Raw genomic sequence first — 20,126 nt, forward strand, 5'->3', positions numbered from 1 at the left:
GACACTTGAACAGTTTAAATGTCACTTCTTGGGAAATTGTAGTAGTAAGTAAAAACATGAAGTCTAGTTCCAAATAGCTTTAGGTGTGTTTCTGTTTCTTTCTTTACTATTAGAGAATAATATAAATAATACTACTCTACCATTTTTGTAAGATAGATTTTTCTCCCCAATCTGGGACAGGACTTTAATAGGTGAACTGTCCCTTTTTCTTGACATGATCTTAGGTCTGACAAATAAACAAAATGCCATCTTTGAGGACTTTGAAACTCAGGGAAGATTAATAAATTTTACAAACTTGAACAGCTAGCCCATGTACAGCCAGGATTCTAAATTAGGACTTTAAATGCCCCAGTAGCTCAAAATTTTATGTTGCTTCCTCTCAGAAGTATTATGTTTGACCTTTAACCTACACTACAAAATCTTTATAGGAAAGAATGCTCTCTTCCATTCAGGGTCATATGTATCTCCTAGCACAGGGCTAAGCAAAATAATAAACAATGCTTGATGCATTGCAGAACACATTTATTCAGTATTTCTGTCATTGAAGTTGCCATTAAGAGAATGAAACATCAACCCAGAGAAAAATGGAGGAAGGTATACACGTGCATGTGTGTATGTATGTGTATATATATATATATATGTATATATATACATATATAATGTATGAAATATACAAACACACATATATATACATGGCAAGTATGAAATATACAAACACACACATATATTACACACACACACACACATATATATGTTTTTCAAAGTGGGCATATCAACTTACATCCAGCCCCTTAAATAAAATTTGTACGCAGCCCTATAAATACAAAGATACACAACCCAATGGGGAAAAAATGGACAAAACCCTCAACTAAAGAAAAAAAGTATATAGATATTTCATTTCATAAAAGAGGATATCTAAATTGCCAATAAACCAATGAAAATGTGCTCAGCTTCATTAATCATTAGGCAAATGCAAACACAAGCACAATACAAAATATTTACACACTCAAGTGTTAGTAAGAATGTGGAGTGACTTTAACTCTTAAACCATCCTGGAAGGAATATCAATTGACAAGTTCATTTTGGAAAACTATGGCAGCTCAATGGCATTGCTGCCCTCATTTATTTACCCCAACCTTTGTTAATGCATTTCACCATCAAGAAGCAAAGTATGATCTCTTGCTTTTCAGTTCTGTGTTCATTTATCTGACTTGCTTTGGACAGCCTTAGTGAATGTTACACAAGCAGAATCTTGTAAAAGCACTTGCAGTTTCCACTTGTGCCCTCATATCTTTGCCTTTGTAATGAGAACATGTCTGCTGCTAAAGAATAAGAAGCACAGAAGCAGTTAGGATACTGTTGTTCCAGCCAAGGCTAACCTAAATCAGCCAATCTGTCCCCACAGAGATGAGCCAGTTCATCCATGAACAGAATAACTTAGGTTCGTGAACCCCAGGTGACCCCAGTGGAATACACTACTGAAACTATTCAATGGCTTTCATTGATATCCAGGAAAAATCCATACATACAGCTTGGAAGATACTACCTAATGTAGCCCTTTCCACCTCTTCAGTTCAGTTATCATTCTCTTATTTTTCTCTACTTTCCCTTTTTCCCCAGTTTTATCAAGAAATAATTGACATATATCATTATAGAAATTTAAGGTAAATAGGATGATTGTTCAGTTGACATACAATGTAGAATGATTACCACAATAGGTTCAGGTAACATCCACCTTCTAATAGAGATACAGTAGAAAGTAAAGAAAAAGAAAGGAAAAAAAGATCTTTGTGATAAAATCTCTTAGGATTTCTCTCTTAAAAACTTTCCTATATCCTACAGCAGTGTTAGTTATAGTCATCATATTGTACACTACATCCCTAGTACTTATTTATAACAAAGTTTATACCTTTTGACCACCCTCCTGCAATTCCTCCTACCTCTACCTTCTGCCTTTGATAACCAAAAGTCTGATTTCTTTTTCTGAGTTTTGGGTTTGTTTGTTTGTTGTTTTGTTTTTTAGATTCCAAATATAACTGAGATCATACAGTATTTGTTTTTTTCCATTTGACTTATTTCACTTAGCATAATGCCTTCAAGCTCCATCCATGTTGTCAAAAATGGTAGGATGTTATCATTCTTTACGGCTGAATAATATTCATAACTACTTTATTCATTCATCCATCAGTGGACACTTAGGTTGTTCCCATGTGTTAGCTATTGTAAATAATGCTGCTATGAACATAGGCATGCAGGCACTCTTGTGAGTTAGGGTTTTTATTTCCTTTGGACATATTCCCAGAAGTGGAATTGTCAGATCATATGTTAATTCTACTTCCTTATATATCCCAAATACAAAAATGTAAAAAGCAATTATAATTTGTCATCTTTATTGGATTTCTTGCCCTTCTGTTTTCATATATGAGCCTTAGTAAAGAGAAGACCCTCTGTAAACAGGATTGGTCTGAATATTGTGTCCATCACTTACCCTCCTCTGAGTTTCTATTTTTTTTACAAACACTAATTTGTTTTTCAACATGCAGATCATTCATTCTCAAAGATTTTTTGCTGTGACTGCCCCTGCCACATTTTACCCCATTCTTCCTCCACTCCATTCCCATTATAACCTGGACATACATTTATAGCAACTCTAACCAACAACATGATAATAGTTTATCTCTTCATCTTTCCTCAGAGGACTGCAAGCATCTTGGGGGCAGACACTGAGCCTAATTCACTTTTGAATCACTAGTGCCGGCATCTAGTCTACTGAAAATGTTCAGTGCACAAGTTTCCTTCTGTGAATTTTGGAAAAAGCAAGGCCCAGCTTTACTAGAGAACAGAATGAATAATCATAGAGGCAAAGGTTGTCAAGGATGGAAGGTTCCTGGCTCAGTGAAGGTTATTCACTCAATTGTCTTCTACATAAGTGACTGGAAGAAGTATTTTGCCAGCCAGCTGATTTCTAACTAACATGTAGAGCTGGTAATTAAGGCATCCTACCAGGATCCTGGGTCTAAATAATTGAGATACAGCCAAGCCTTGGCTCATAACAAGAGCAGGTGATTTTGATTCTAGCCTCTTTATGTAGTTACAAACTCATTTTCCCTCAAATAGTTCTATGTAGCCATTTTCTTCAAATACACTAACTGATCATTTATTGTGGAAAAAAACTGTCACTGAGAAGCCAACATTTTGGAAGAATATGAGAGGTTACCCTCATCAAAACAGCGATGGAAAGTTGAGGGCCTCATTTTAATGAATCTGCCAATGTTTCCACTTTCCAAGAGCAACAGATCTGATTATGAGACATATTACGATTTTCCCATCTGGAATTTCAAAGCAGTCTCTGATTAGTTTGCCACATTTCTCTTTATTACCTCCAGAGTTAAGACTATGATACTCTTAACCTGAGGCAACTTCTCCAGTTTTAAGGTTAGTTTCCACTATAGAGGAGATTTGTTTCCCTTCTTTTAAATTTTTTTCTCAGAATATAATAAAATTAAGACTCAATTAGAGTACACATGAGGGGTTCAAATATACACACACATACAAATTCATACAAACATATATATATATATAGGTGATAGATGATAGATGATAAAAGATGGATAGATGATAGATGATGATAGATAGATAGATAGATAGATGATAGATAGATAGATAGATAGATAGATAGATAGATAGATAGATAGATATAGATAGATAATAGGTAGACAGATGATAAACAATTTTTCCAGATTCTCAGCAAAATTATTTGTCCCACCAAGTATCATCTTCATAAATCCCTACTTTTGCATCTAGATAATGGCATTCCTCTTTGGATTGCTCAGGATTACTTGGCAGTTACTACTGTAATTTTTCTGATCACATGTGAAACTCAGATTTTGACTGTGAGTTTCATTTTGAGTCTCATATCCTAGCCCTTTTCTACTCTTTTCTTTTTTAATCTGACTTAAACCACTTCAGAAACAATTCCCTTTCCTATGCTGTTTTGGTTAAGACAATGTAGGTAATATATAACATTTAACTTTTGCAAAACCTTTCACTTTATGGACAGAGATAATTGAACTGCTATTTATGAACACATATATCACCACTGCTAGGATATTTTGATGATCCTACCCTCTAAAAGAATAAGATACCCAAGTAACAAATTCCAAATTTCCATACTCATTGATTCATGGGATGTTAAACATTATTTCAATATAATGAAAACATTTTGAAAGGAAATCCAGTTGTAAGGTAAATTCAATAAACTCCCAGTAACTCATCATTCCATGTTATGTTGTATTTTTATTTTGTAATGTGTCATAGTGAGGCTTACTGGTGGTAGAAGTGCCAGTATTTGAGGACACAGAACTATTTCATCATGTAAGGATAAATATACCATATAATGGGAATGCAGAGCATCTGCTCAGATGAAATATTGTTAAATAAAAGGTCATAAAAATATGAGATAATTGGTAATAGTTGGCATGCATTGGCTAGTTGACTAAACAGGGAGTCCTGAGAGATGTTCCCAGATGCCCAACTTAAATGGAGATTCTCAGGAAAAACTAAATTTTACCTCTGGAAAATTAAGAAAAACAACTGTTAAGGGGGAAATCCTTTATGACCAGCATTCTTGATTCTCTTCAATCTATGTATTCTTTGTAGTCAAGTTACCTGTACTTCATAGTATCTTTGAAACTGATATTATGTTCTGTGATATATGTCATAGTAAGGAGGGCTCAAAATTGATCTCACAATGTGGTCTAAGTGGAAGAAATTGGATGACTAAGTTCAGGAAAAGAACATTCTCTATGACCAAAATAGGAAAGCACACACTCACTTTTGAAGAGCATGAGAAATCATCAAAAGAGAGTCTAACTGTGAATGCAAAGCCAGTAATTAACTAGGTATCTAGGAATGAAATCCATATTAACATGAATTAAAAATATTTCCTTTCTGGAACAACACACTGTACAATGGAATGCATATCATTCTATTATATACCCACAAGGATAAACTAATAAGTCACACTAAACTACAGAAGTGATTTAAAGAAAACATGAATCCTCTCTTATGACCTGAATATTACTCACTGTCTTAGGCTTTTTTGGACAACAGTTAGGAGCTAAGTACAGAGAAAACACTAATGTAAAATTAACCCCTGATTTCAAGATGCATGTATATGGTGTCCAACTCTGACTTCTATGTCTTTCTCTTCCAGGATGGAAAGTATGTCCTTCATCTTAGTACATTGTGAAATGGGTTCTTACAAGCAATGGTGACTTGTGGAAATGGAGACTACTAAGCCAGAGAGGCCCCAAGTCTCATTCCCTTGTAGCTAAGAGCCAATTGGAAGGCCAATTTTAAATATCTGTATTTGTTCCTTGTGGAAATCACTTTTTTTGCAATGCTGATATCTCGAACTTTGTCACTTTTCACATTCTTTCATGTTTTTTATCTGAATTTCTGCAACATTTACAACTGTTGACAAAGTCATTTAGTCAAAATCAAAATCACCAGCTTTCATGTACTCCCAACTCCCTGCCCTTCCTGGGTCCTTTTTCATGAACATGTTGGCTTTTAACTTAAAATCAGTTTACCTTCTCCTTTATCCAATCAGTCACTAGATTTGTTTCATTTTAGTAAATATCTATTTGGAGCTTATTATGTATCTCACATGATGACGGGCAGAAATCCTGTCTCTGAATTGAGCCTCAAAGGTATGCATCCCCTTCATACTCCTCTTACCCTATGCTAACAATGTCCTAATTGGTCTCCCTATCTCCTTTCTCTCTTCTCTTATATATTTATAAGCAGAGGCCTTTGTCAATCTATCCAGAGAGCTAACTCTTATTTTGCACCATAAAGAGGACATCAATATATCCCAAGACTTTAATAAAGAAAGAGATACCATGGTGTGTCTTAGAGGCCATAGGATTTCCTTGTTGATAACACCCTGAACTGCAGGCGCCCAAATCATCAACAATCAAGTAGCAGAACTATATAACACAATGGCCCCATTGTTCTTTCTAGAAAGATCCTTATCCTTAAATTTAATAGTTTATTTAATCATGTGCAATATATTCATGTTTCTCTAGTCAATATGAGTATGCAGTGTGTGTGTGTATGTATGTGTATTGAACTTGACTCAGCTATTTGTAATCTGCAACAAATTATATGCATCGCTGGCCATTTCTCATGCCATCTTCAAGCATCTCTGTTAAAAGAGCTGGAAGCAACAAGATTGAACATTGATTTGTTGAGAATAAGTAAAAAGAGTGAAGGCCAAGGCCAACTTTTATAACCTGGAGACCATTTCAATTTAGCAAAATTTGGTCTCCTTGTTACAAATGAAAATCCTTCACATTTGCCTTGTCCTACCCTAAAGAAAAGAATAAATTAAAGAAGTGAACAAAATACTCTGCTTAGCACATAGATACTACTCTGCCTTGCTGCCACTGTGGAGATATTGAAAATTAAAATGTTCAACACTTCAAGCACTGCCCCCACGTTCTTTTGAAACAGGTCATTTTGCTTATGTTTGTATTATTAGGTTTGTTTTTTCATATTCATTATGGAGTTTGTGTGGCTCTAAGGACAGCATTCATTAAATGTGGGCAGTCAGCCAAAGCACTAGTAGATAAATAGCATTCTGTTTGGAAAATAATACTTTTTTGTTGCCTCACTTCATCTCCTCTTTGCCCTTGCCCCTTGATTTAATTTACTCATATACTTACAGACCCCACCTCAGTGGCAAGGGGGTAAAAGGCTGCCACAATATTCTTCTGTTTGAGGGAGAAGACATTACAGAATCCGGTGCTTGAATACCTGGCAAAGGTATTATTAGTCTCTTCCTGAGAGTATCGCCCCACCCCATGCCTTATCAGATCCCTGCCTCCAAAAGCAAAATCTGTGGCAGAGTAAAACACTATGCACAGTATGAGTTAAGAGGTTTTGGAGCAAACCTCCAAATTCAGATTTCTGCTTCTTCACTTACCCCTAAACCTCATGATTACCATTTATTTAAATTTTTGAAGCCTCACTTTAATCATCTATGAAACAGTAAGGATGAGTGAGCATACAGTGAAATAAATATGATGCAAATACCTGGTACCTGGAACAAAGCATTTGCTTAGTAGATGTTCATGATCAGTTTTTTCTTCCTTTTCTGATAATCCTGGGGATATAAGAGGCTTGAGGAGGTCTACTCCAGTGTTTCTGCAGACAGGTGGTTTCAACAGAATCACCTGGATCTGCTTGATAAGAAATGCATGTTTTTCATCCATTCATATATGTACCTCACTCATATTGAACTAGATACTGTGCTTACTCCATGCCAAACCATCCTTCTGGGTGTCTAATGGGCAGTGATTCTTGCAAACCACCATCCCATTCCTCCAACTCTAAATGACATTGCTCAAATCCTTTTTGCAATATTGGTGCCAAGTGTTTCTGTAACTTCTGTTTAAATACTTACAATAGTGAATTCAAAATGCCTCTTGAAGCACCTCTGTCTATATAAACAGCTTTAAGAAGTGATTCTTTCTCCCCAAACAAGATTTCTCTCCAGCATCCTCATCCACTGATGCAAATTCAAACCTCTAGTTGACTCTGTCATGCAGGAAAAAAAAATCAACCCATCTTTGTGTCTGATAGCATTCATCTATTTAAAATCACAGCTATCCCACAAGTCTTCTCTCCTCTAGACTAATACATAGCTCACCAAATTGCCAATTCCAAAATCCCAAATTCATGTTTACCTAATCCTTGCCAAATATATTCTACTGCCAGAGTACCAGCTGCCTGCATACCCCTACACTCTGACCGCTGGACCACCTTTGGAATTTTTCATTGGTTTAATCTAATCTCTCCTTCAGTTGGGAAAAGAATACCAAAAGTGCATATAAGAGCTTATTTGGACTTGTCTGTCATCTGTTACAAAAGGATCTTCAAGTCTTCTTCCTTTTTGTTTTATCAAAGTGTTTTACATCTCAGTCAGCTTATAAACTGCTCAAAATCAATACCATGGTTTTATTACGAACATCTGAGATTTTAGATTGAGGCAGGAGTAGGTATACGGAGCATTGGGAGAATAGTCATAGTTGAGGCACTTGAAGCCCTAGGAGGTCATATGCCTTACTAAAGTTGGTATAACCAGTATATATCTTTGTTCTCTAGGGCAGTGACTGTTTCTGAAAACAAGATTTCCTGCTTATATGGTACAGATGTCTCAAGCCAGAAGCTTCTAGGCTTGGTTTGTTGACCTTCATAGACTTAATTCTTTTTTGCTGTTGTTGTTTTAATTTGCACCTATATTTAATAGTTAGAAAATGTCCATTGGACTAAAGATACATGGATTTTTCTGAAAAATTAGAAATCTTATAATTTTAGGTCTGCATTTCCACATAGTAACAATGTGCTATTAGATTAGGCTTATATTTCCTGCCTGGCCTTTGTAGGCACTTAAGTTTGCTATGCTTCCCCCATGGAATAGTATTATGTATTTTTATAAGCACTTTGATATCTTTCATTTAACATGAAATATTCATATTTACTATGAAATTGAAAAGGACTGGCATAAATATATATATATGTATTTTTTACTTGTATGAAGATGTACCTAGGTCCCCTAACATGTGCCAGGAGAGAGCAAAGAAAGTATAATAATTTAACATTGCTGGAGTAAAATTCCCTCGTTTAAAGTTCCCATCTTGGCATTTACTAGCTATTAACATGGGCAAGTTATTTTATGTTTTTGAGACTTGGTATCTTATGTTTATAAAATAGATGAGATAGTATCCATCTGACTACACTTCAGTAAAGATTAAATTAGATAACTAATAAGACTGTTAGCTTAGTTCCTGGTATATGGCAAGCACTTAACAAATATTTGCCACTAACATTTTTTTTTAAGATTTTATTTATTTATTTGACAGAGGGAGAACACAAGCAGCGGGAGCAAGCAGCAGGCAGAGGGAGAGGGAGAAGCAGGCTCCCCGCTGAGCAGGGAGCCCAAAGCAGGGCTCAATCCCAGGACCCTAAGATCGTAACCTAAGCCGAAGGCAGACTCTTAATGGACTGAGCCACCCAGGCGCCCCTGCCACTAACATTTTTAACTTAAGCACTAGAACCTAGATCTCTCAACATCTAATGTAGGGCTTTTCTCATTGTATAAAACTGCTACACGTATTCTGTTTTATGTGCCTCCTTAATTCCTAGTTTCTGAAGTTTCTCAAAGTGAATGCCTCACTGGACGCTAATGACTATTGACTCATGACCAAACACTAGTTGTCCCTCTGAATTGTATCAAAATCCTGCCCTAATACAACCTCTCTGTCCCAAATCTTCTCCTATGGGAAATGTGAAGAGCACCCCATGACCTGGTGACTCAACCACATACTCAGCTTGGATCCTGGTTCGAACTGAATATTTTATGACTAATGTGCCCCAACATTAAGGCATTTAAAAATAGGAATAATTTGCTAAATAAATCAATAAATGGTTGGGATCACAATTGATGTTATTTTCAAAACCTGATAAAATCCTTGAATTAATGACTGTACACCTCAGTGGGTGTCATGAGAGTTTTTGCCACTACTGAAGCCACAAGTTGGAAAATCTACTTGTTCCAAAAATCTGGACCATTCACCTGTCTCCAATCTCAGGGAGCCATGTTTCTAGAGACTTCATACTTTTATCAGTCTATCTCCTTTCTATATTTTGGGCAGTTTTGATTCTGTGTCTTATAGCAAATATTTGGGGGCTGCATGGCCACCAAAAATTTAGGCTGGAGGAGCAGAGGTGTAGGCATTTTTTGGGATAGTACTATAAATAGAAGAGGTTGAAGGATCTGTAGAAGGATTTCTCAGAGTTTGGTATTTGATTCACTTTCTTTGGAGTCACAAAGATACATTTCTAAATTCATCCAAAATCAGCTGAATCACGTCTCTGATTTGGAACCCAGGAATCTGCCTTTTCAACAAGTGAGACACACTGAAATTGTGTATGTACTGAGCATTAAGAAATCAATGGAGAAATATAAGCGAGAGCTTGAGGTGTAGAATACCACTGAAGACCATGGAGAATTCAGATTATTATTCCTAGCCTCTTGATATGAGTTGTTGATTAAGGCCTTGGATATAAAAAGAACTCAAGGTATGAAACGAGATAAATATGATTAAGTATTAACATGAGTAATTCCAATGAAAAGTACTCAAAGGTTTCAAGGATGGGTGAGACAAGTGTGGAAACAAATTATCTGGGAAGAGTAATGTGACAGGACGTAAAATATAGACGAATGAGTGGGTGAGGGGAAGGACAATATAGGTAAATGTGAGGAGGTGATAATGAATGCAGTATATAGGGTTGATACAGAATTAGATGGGCAAAATCAGGATTAAAAACTTCATAAAGTCTTCTAGAAGAAGGCTGGCATGATCTGAGATACAGAATTCCAAAGCTTCACTGTGGTGTCCTAGATCAAATGTGGTTACCAGAGCCACGTTAGAATGCATTTATGTCATTCCAGAACAGTATGAATTTAGCTCAAACACTGAACCGTCAGAGTCCTCTTCACCTCAGACTCAACTGGAAACATCTAGGTTACTTTCTTAGAAGGAGATGACAACTCAGCAAAGACAGAATGTGTCATTTGAGAAGCAACCAAAATCCCTACAGTATCGAGGTTTCTCAAAAAAAAATTAAAAATGTTAAACTCATGTCATTCACTGAACAAGCCTCAATTGATATGCTGAAATGTTATGAGTAAAATAGCATTTGCCTATCCTGATTTTTGTCAGTTATTTCAAAAATACCACATCTTTGTTTGAAAAATATATCCAGTATGAAACAGTTTGTTTCATTTAGCTCAATGCTTTTTTTTTTTTTAAACTTTACTTGTTTACTCAAAGAAACAGAATAGAAAAGTAATTGCCAAGAGCTGAAAATGGGGGGTGGGTAGGGAGAGGTTGGTAAAAGGGTGCCAACTTTTAGTAGTAAGACGAATGAGATCTGAAGATCCAGTGTAAAACATGGCCACCATAGCCAACAACACCATGTTGCATGATTGAGACTTGTTAAGAGAGAAGAACCCAAATGCTCCCACCAAAAATAAATAAATAATAAATATGAAGTGATGGATATGTCAATTAATTAGATAGGAGGAATCCTTTCACGATGTATATATAAATCAAATCATCACGATGTAGAGTTTAAGTACCTTACCAGTTTATTTGTCAGTTATACCTCAATAAAGCTGAAAAAAGTACATATTTTATTTGAATTTTCTTAGTTTTTACCTAGTGTCATTTTTCTGTTCCATGACCCCATCAAGAATACCATATTACATTTATTCACCATATCTCCCATAACAATTTCTCAGACTTTTCTTGTTTATGATAACTTTGATAATTTTGAGGAGTACTGGTCAGTATTTTGTAGAATGCTCCTCAATTGGGATTTGTCTGATGTTTTTGTCATAATTAAACTGGGGTTATGGGAGGGCAAACACAGAGATAAAATGACATTCTCATCACCTCATATCAAGGATATGTACTATCAACATGACTTACGAATGTGAGGATTGTGTCAAACTGGAGAGGTAAGGTCCCTCTATAGTGGGTAGCTGTTATGGAGCTCCATCTGATGGCTGCTCTTGGGAAATCCTGCCCTGTGTTGCCTGATCTTGATTTTTCAACAGAAGCCAGAAATCTTACTGTTTATGTGAAAAATCCAACTTTTAAATATTGACAACTAATTCAAATTTAAAACATGATGGTTCCATGGTTATGTGGGCCAAATAAAATATGTCTGTCGGCCAGTGTTACTCTATGGTCACTGGTTTGCAAACTCTTTTGCAAATATATGGGCATCATTAAGGTTTTTTATTATTGTTGATGTATAATTGACATACAACATTATATTAGTTTCAGGCATACAACATAGTGATTTGATATTTGTATACATCAGGAAAGTCTAGTTAAAATCTGTCACCATACATAGTTGCAAAAAAGTTTTTTCTTGGGATGAGAATTTTCAATATCCACTCTCTCCACAACTTTCAAATATGTGACACAGTATTACCAACTATAGTTGGCTTTTATTTATTTATTTTTAAAGATTTTATTTATTTATTTGACAGAGAGAGACACAGCAGAGAGGGAACACAGCAGGGGCAGTGGGAGAGGGAGAAGCAGGCTTCCCGCTGAGCAGGGAGCCTGACGCGAGGCTAGATCCCAGGACCCTGGGATCATGACCTGAGCCGAAGGCAGACTTTTAATGACTGAGCCACCCAGGTGCCCCTTGGAGGAACCTCTTAAACATCTATCTGGCTTTAAAGTCAGTGATATTCTTGCAGAATATTACTCTGCCACCTTTTGTTGTTTTGGACCCCTTCCTCTTCCTGATCTTATATCCTACCAGATGTCAAATCTATAGATTCTACTTTATAAGTAGCTCCTATAACTGCTCTCTCCACTCTCCCTTTCTGTCCCTCCTCTCTTCCTTTCTCCTGTTTCCTATACCCTCTCTCTTAACTGAGGTAAAATTTACATACAGTGAAATGCACCTATCCTAAATACACAACTCAATGAGTTTTCATGAATGTATATACCATATTTCCACCACTCTAAATTAAGATATAAAACATTTCCATCACTTTGAATGGTCTTTCATTTCCACTTTCAATTAATCCTTGGCCCCCATAGGCAACCATGCATATGTTTTCTGTTACTGTAGATTAGTTTTCTTTTCTTTTTTTTTATGTTATGTCATACATTACATCATTAGTTTTTGATGTAGTGTTCCATGATTCATTGTTTGCATATAACACCCAGTGCTCCATTCAATACGTGCCCTCTTTAATACCCATTACCAGGCTAACCCATCCCCCTACCCCCCTCCCCTCTAGAACCCTGAGTTTGTTTCTCAGAGTCCATAGTCTCCCATGGTTCGTCTCCCCCTCTGATTCCCCCCCTTCATTTTTCCCTTCCTGCTACCTTTTTTTTTTTTAACATATAATGTATGATTTGTTTCAGAGGTATAGGTCTGTGATTCAACAGTCTTACACAATTCACAGCGCTCACCATAGCACATACCCTCCCCAATGTCTATCACCCAGCCACCCTATCCCTCCCACCCCCCACCTATAGTTGGCTTTTAAATCTCCTTTAGATCCTCTCCTTGACTGTGGACTATAAGCCAACACTTAAAAACTTAAAGTTGCCACTTAAAGAGCCTCCCAATTTAACTCCATTGTAAATCAGAAGACCTTTTTAAAAAATGATAATTACCCACTAATGCATCAGCTTTGCAACTCTGCTTTGCATTTGCTAGGTTTCTTAAGTAAGGGACCTCTCCCCCATAAGACTTTTGGATCTCTGAAGATTGGTGCTGATTCTCCTGTCATTAAGCCATCATTTTACCCTCTAAAATTAAACACATAAAACCCATTTTCTAAATCCTCAGTGATACCTGCAGAATTATAACAATAATATTCAGATTGATTTTTTTCATGTCAAGCTATGTCAGAGCAGGCTTCATATATGTGAACCCAATGGCCAGGGCCAATGGCTAGTATATAAAATCAGGATCAAATAAATACTTACAATATTAACATTCTTTATTCTACCAGTAAAATGTAGTTACAAATGACAACATCAGGCACACATCCATAATAATGTTATTGCAGAATGGAGATTAACTTCTCCAATAAAAAGAGTGGACTGGGTAGATTTAGAAGGCCTATAATCTTTATCTGACTTTTTGCTAAAATTATTATAGGGAGAAAGATGAAGAAAGAGTAGGTTTTAAGAACAGACTCTTAGAAAGCACAGTCCCACTGGAATAACCTAAGGTCCTCACACGGTTTTCTTATCTGTAAAATGGGAGAAAAGTCATAGAATTGCTGTCACAAAATATTGAGAAATGCTAGATAAAGTATGGCACATAGAAAGGAGGCAATCTATAAGAACAATTAACTCAGAGGCTTGATACTGAGACATTCTTGGGTTTATCTCTGATTATAACTTGGACAAGCTACTTAAATTGAGTCTCAATTTCCATATCTATCAAGAAGGTAGAATGCTAGGCATGGAGGACTCTTAAGAGAGGGTCCCCACCCTCTCCTCCTGCAGCAGTCCTCTGATGAGCATGCCAGAGCTGTGGTTCCCTTCTTCAATTTATTTCATTTCACTTTCCATCTGCTTAGGATTCTTCACAGTTGCTCATTCATTGAAGGTTATCTTTCTATATTCAAGAATGCTTATGGATTTTCTCAATATCCTTTTTAATATTTCAAAGGATTTGGAGTAAATGAAGGAGGCTGTATTTTATTCTTAGTTCTCTGTATTGAATCAATTCCAAATGTGTTTCAAAAGGACATTACCCTTAATTCATACCCTTTCCTAAGAATGTGGTGTCATTCCCTGTAAGGATTTTCCTCTAATTGCATGTAACCATTTCCTTGTAAAATAAGATTAGTATATGTTGTCTACAGCTGTTCCCTCCTTCTGCTAGAAAGAGTTTCTCATCTATATCCTGATTAACCAGCTCTTTCAGAATGAGCTTCTTAAGGATTTTGAGTAAAATTTTCATCTTATTTCTGGTATTTCCAGAGTGCAGGGCAGGCTGGTATGTCACAAGTTCATGACTAATTGCCCCAAATTCAGCACCAGTAAAAGCTGTACATGGTCAGTAAACCGAAAAACAAGATTGAGTTAGTGTTGGCCTTCCTGAAAACAAGTGCCAAGTTTGGTAGAGTCAAGATTCCCTTTCTTGTGAGATGATTAAAGATTGGCAGCCACTCACCCATGAGTCTAAACCATCTGACACAACTGCTACCAAGCATGACAAACCTAAATCAGCTCAGGGTCAGGTTGCCAAACACACAAGCAAACACAGTAGCACCCACATACAATAGCAGAAGAAACTGTGCAGCAACCTCCAACTCAGTGATTCTTGAAACAATTTCTAGAGCAAAAACTCCAGAGCGATGTTGTCATGCAGATGTATACAAATAGACACACACATATATATATACACATTTATGTTATATACATGTATATATGCTATGTATACATGTGTAAGTTATATATACATGTTGAGTTTTATACATAACATGTAACATTTTAAGTAAATATATACTACTACATAGAAACATACATATTCTCAACTCAATACTGAGTAAATTTTAAAAGTCTAATTATTCCACCTAGGAGGGTAGTGTTAGAATCCAACTAAGAGTTCTCTTTGAAGTGAGGTATCTCAATGTAGAAAGATTGTTACAGGACAAAGTCAATTTAGAGAAGCTCACAGTCCATTGCCCAAATCTTTCATGTCATTAGTGTCAGGATAAAAGGTTCAGTAATTCAAGACCTAAGGCTTTATGAAGGGTGGACCAGAAAAAAGGCTGAATGTGTTGCTTGGTTCTATTAAAAATAAAGTTCAAATTTCTGTTATCCCTCCAAATTCTGCGCTCTAACTTTGGAAGTTTTGTTTCATGATTTCAGACACCCATAGAGCTAGGTTTCCCTACTAATGGTTTGAGATCCATAAACAAAAGGTATCAATAAGATGGTCTAGATTCATAGGAAATTTATTTTCAGTCATCTGAATCAGGGCCAAATTCACATATCCTCAGCTGTGGTATCAAGGTAATGTCCGGGAGTTTTGTGGTTTAGGAGGCAGCTAGTCCAGCTCTGCATGAAGGCAGGTCCACTTTTTTGGATTCACTACACACAAGGCATCCATTCAATTATACATTCATTTATATATCTGTGTGTTTGTTCTTACTAAACATCTACTATGTGCTGAGTGTGGGAGATACCTGGGCCAGCTCAAGTTACTTTTTAGAAGAGATGCTAGTGAAGTGATTGGTGATAAGTAACTGAAGCCAGACAGCTTCTCTAATTAGAAAATACCTCCCACTGTCTCTCCATCACCTTTTTTTACTGAGGCCTGATATTTATAAATATCAATTCCTTTGAAAATATACAGAATGTTCTAGATTACACAAATAAAAGGAGGCATTTTTATATATAGGGTGATAACAACAATATCCTTGCAAGAGGCCACACAACAGACTTAATCATCCTTAGTTTGCTGGAGTGAATTTGTGTTTTATTTTGATTGAAGTTTTTCTTTAGCTATTTGAGGGTTAAGAATTTCTAAGAGTAAAGTTTTGAGATAGAGTGGTCACTCTTCATTGCAATGAAGATTATAAGAACAATAGGAGGCCTGTGGAGAAGGAGTGGAACAGGGAGAATTTTTTCCTCTCCTTTTTTTTTTCTTTTTTTTTTTTCACTTTTATTTTGAGGTGTCTCTGGATGTCAAATAGGTGGTGTCAGGCAAATAAGCAGATGGACAGTTCAGAATTGCAGGACTGATGTTACTGGAGATTCAGATGTCAAAGTTCTAAGCATATAGGTAGAAGCAGAATCCAAGCATGTGGATATATTGAGCAGGAAGATTTTTAAAGTGAGAAGAGATGCTCACAAAAATCTTATGAGGTGGATAGTATGCCCCCATCAACAGAGGAAAATAGCCCCAGCGAGGTTATGTAAATTTCTCTTCAACACATGATCAGGCATAAAACCCAAAAGTCCATTTGATTTGTAATTCAGAGTCCTTTCCATTAAGCCATGACATGCCTTGAGTCAACAAGTATTTGTTGAGTATCTACTATGAGCCAACACATACAAGTTACATAGGAAAAACAAAGTAAGGATAAGGCAAAGTCCTTCAGTCTGAAATAGTGTTGCATAAACACTAGTGAATTAGTTGCTAATGAAGATACTAATTCCCAGCGTTGGATGCTCTTGCTCTATTTTTGAGCTTTCTATGCCCTAGTCATTTATACCAAATCCCTTCATCATCACCTCCTTGAGGAACCCTTCTCACAGCACCATTGGTGATAATTTTGAAGCAAGTATTTTTTAAAAACAAATTTGACACATATGATGTTAATTATAATTTTGTGTGTACATACCTTAACTCTTCAACTAGATAGAAGAGTCTCCAAGGATATCTGTTCAGTACTTTAAGGCTACTACCCTATTCTCTTTCGTATTTTCTTGGTCTGAAATTAGTTTTTAGAGAGTATAATATCCATGACCACAAGAAGAATTTAGCTGTAAAAAAAACATCAGTATCACCTGGTCAAAAATTAATTATAGGGGTGCCTGGGTGGCTCAGTCATTAAGCGTCTGCTTTGTCTCAGGTCATGATCCCAGGGTCCTGGGATCAAGCCCCGCATCGGGCTCCCTGCTCAGCGGGAAGCCTGCTTCTCCCTCTCCCACTCCCCCCTGCTTGTGTTCCCTCTCTCGCTGTGTCTCTCTCTGTAAAATAAATAAATAAAATCTTTTTAAAAAATTAATTCTAGGGAAGGAGGAAGCTGGGTAATTAGAAAACCTCAGGATAAAATATCCAACCATTGGGACATGCCACTTATTTGAGGATAAAAATAAACCTTCCCATGATGGTGCCATACAGAACTCTCTCCATCACAGCAGTGAGATCCTGGTGAGAACAGCATGGGCTCCTGAAAAAGTTACACTGATATGGTGTGTTATGGAAAGCAATATGGTTTTAGTCTTGGTTCTGAAATGTATATAACCTTTTCCTCACCACCAAAGAACAGAAAAGGCAGGCCAGAGCTAGTTCTAAAGATATGGTAGATAGAATTGATCTTTGATGAACAGTGGAATCAGATCCACCTCTCAGTTTTTGTATAATGACTCCCCCCTCAAAACCCATCTCACACTTAGTGATGCTGCCTCCCCATCCTCCTACTTGCTTTCCAACCCTCCATTTGATTGAAGGTGCCTATAACTATGTCACTTCTCCCTAGAGTATATCCAACAATATTCATTCTTTTTATTCATTTTGTTCCCAATTTGTGTTTATCACTCTGATGGATGCTATGGGGAATGCTGCCCTCCAGGACTAAGTAAGGCTAAATATGGTGAAAACAATATTTGTGGCTCACTAACTATTTAACAGACCCAGGTATGGAATACAGTTGTTATTTATTTTTAATTTAATGTCTATCATGATGGATGAATCATGATACAAGTATCATTGTCTCTATAATTTTATAATGCGAGAGCTGAGATTTAGTGAGGTTAAAGGATTTTTTTAAGGTCACAGATTATTACTGGTAGAACTTTGCTTTAATCCCAGGCCTGCTGACTTCAATACTAACAATTATAGGTGAAAGTGGGGGAGATCAAAAGAGATGCAATTCAGATATTTTTTGTTCAAAGCCATATTCCTGGTGTCTGGCATATTGTCTTCATAGCATTGAGATTTAATATGTATTTATTGAGTATATGTTCTGGCTAATAATGGCAGGAAGATAGTTTTCAATGAAGTGTGTGTGTGTATGCATGTGTGTGTATACATAAGTGTGTGTGTGAGATTGGCCTCAAAGAATGGGAAGGATTTGGGTATGTATATATTAGTAATTAAGTGATTTGAAATGATTTCCTATCACACAGGGACAAAACGAGCAAAACTTCAAGGCAAGAAACACTAAAGAGTTTTTGAAATCATGAATAGTCAAGTCTTAATAGTCAAATCCATTATGAGTTGATTTTTATATAGGGATTGAGATAAGGGTTCAGTTTTATTCTTCTGCATTTCAACCCAGTTTTCCCAACATCATTTATTGAAGAGACTATACTTTCCCCATTGTGTGTGCTTGGTACCCTTGTCAAAGATCTACTGAACATAAATGTGTGGATTTATTCCTGGACTCTATTCCATTCCATTTTATATTTGTTGTTGTTGTTGTTGTTGTTGTTGTTGTTGTTGTTTGCCAGTACCATACTATTTTTATTACTATAGCTTTGTAATATATTTTGAAATCAAGAAGTGTGATGCCTTCAGCTTTGTTTTCCTTTCTTAAGATTGTTTTGGCTATTTCGTTTCTTTTGTGTTCCACATGAATTTTAGGATTTTTTTTCCTATTACTGAGAAGAACATCATTGGGATTTTGATACAGATTCACTGAATCTGTAAACTCTAAGGAGGTAACTCTTGTCATGCTCTGGGCTTACAGAAGTTAGGTCTTGAAATGTCAAGCTTAAGGAAAACTTTAGTTTTTTTGCTCCCGAGGAGTTGATTTTAAGATCCAAATTAAGTTGCATTACGATCGCATTCTAAAGAAAACAAGCAGGTATTATGCTGAGTGAAATAAGTCAATCAGAGAAAGATATGTATCATATGATCTCACTGATATGAGAAATTCTTAATCTCAAGAAACAAACTGAGGGTTGCTGGAGTGGTGGGGGGTGGGAGGGATGGGGTGGCTGGGTGATAGACATTGGGGAGGGTATGTGCTATGGTGAGTGCTGTGAATTGTGTAAGACTGTTGAATCACAGACCTGTACCTCTGAAACAAATCATACATTATATGTTAAAAAAAAAAAAAGAAGATAGCAGGGAGGGAAAAATGAAGGGGGGGAAATCAGAGGGGGAGACGAACCATGAGACTATGGACTCTGAGAAACAAACTGAGGGTTTTAGAGGGGAAGGGGAGTGGGGGGATGGGTTAGCCCGGTGATGGGTATTAAAGAGGGCACGTACTGCATGGAGCACTGGGTGTTATACGCAAACAATGAATCATGGAACACTACATCAAAAACTAATGATGTAATGTATGGTGATTAACTAACATAATAAAATTTAAAAAAAGAAAACAAGCAAGCAAGAAAGCAGACAGATAAAAACACTGTTCTACAAAGAAAAGGGAGCACTATGAAAGAGGATATCACCTCTTCCAGGTACATGTTCTTTCCAAAGCACACTTGGGTTTTTTGGGGTTTTTTTCCCTCTTCCTGATGAAATTCTCTCCACATCCCTAACAGAAACCACATGCCCAGAGAGAGGTTGTATGAAGCAGTCACATCACCTATAAAGCAGCCAGGGGAAGAGGAAAAAAATACCGATCATAAAAAAAGAAAAAAAAGGCTTTCAGTGAGAAGAGTTGAAGTCAGAAGTTCACTCTTTTTGGCTAAATATCATAACAATACTTGATACTTTCATGGCACTTTTTAAGATAAATGAATTGTATAGATTAATGATTGAATCAACAAGTATGTTTTCCTTAACTTCTTTCCTTCCTTCCTCCCACT

Source organism: Phoca vitulina, unplaced genomic scaffold (genome assembly GCF_004348235.1).
Source record: "Phoca vitulina isolate PV1807 unplaced genomic scaffold, GSC_HSeal_1.0 scaffold28, whole genome shotgun sequence".
Lineage (NCBI taxonomy): Eukaryota > Metazoa > Chordata > Mammalia > Carnivora > Phocidae > Phoca > Phoca vitulina.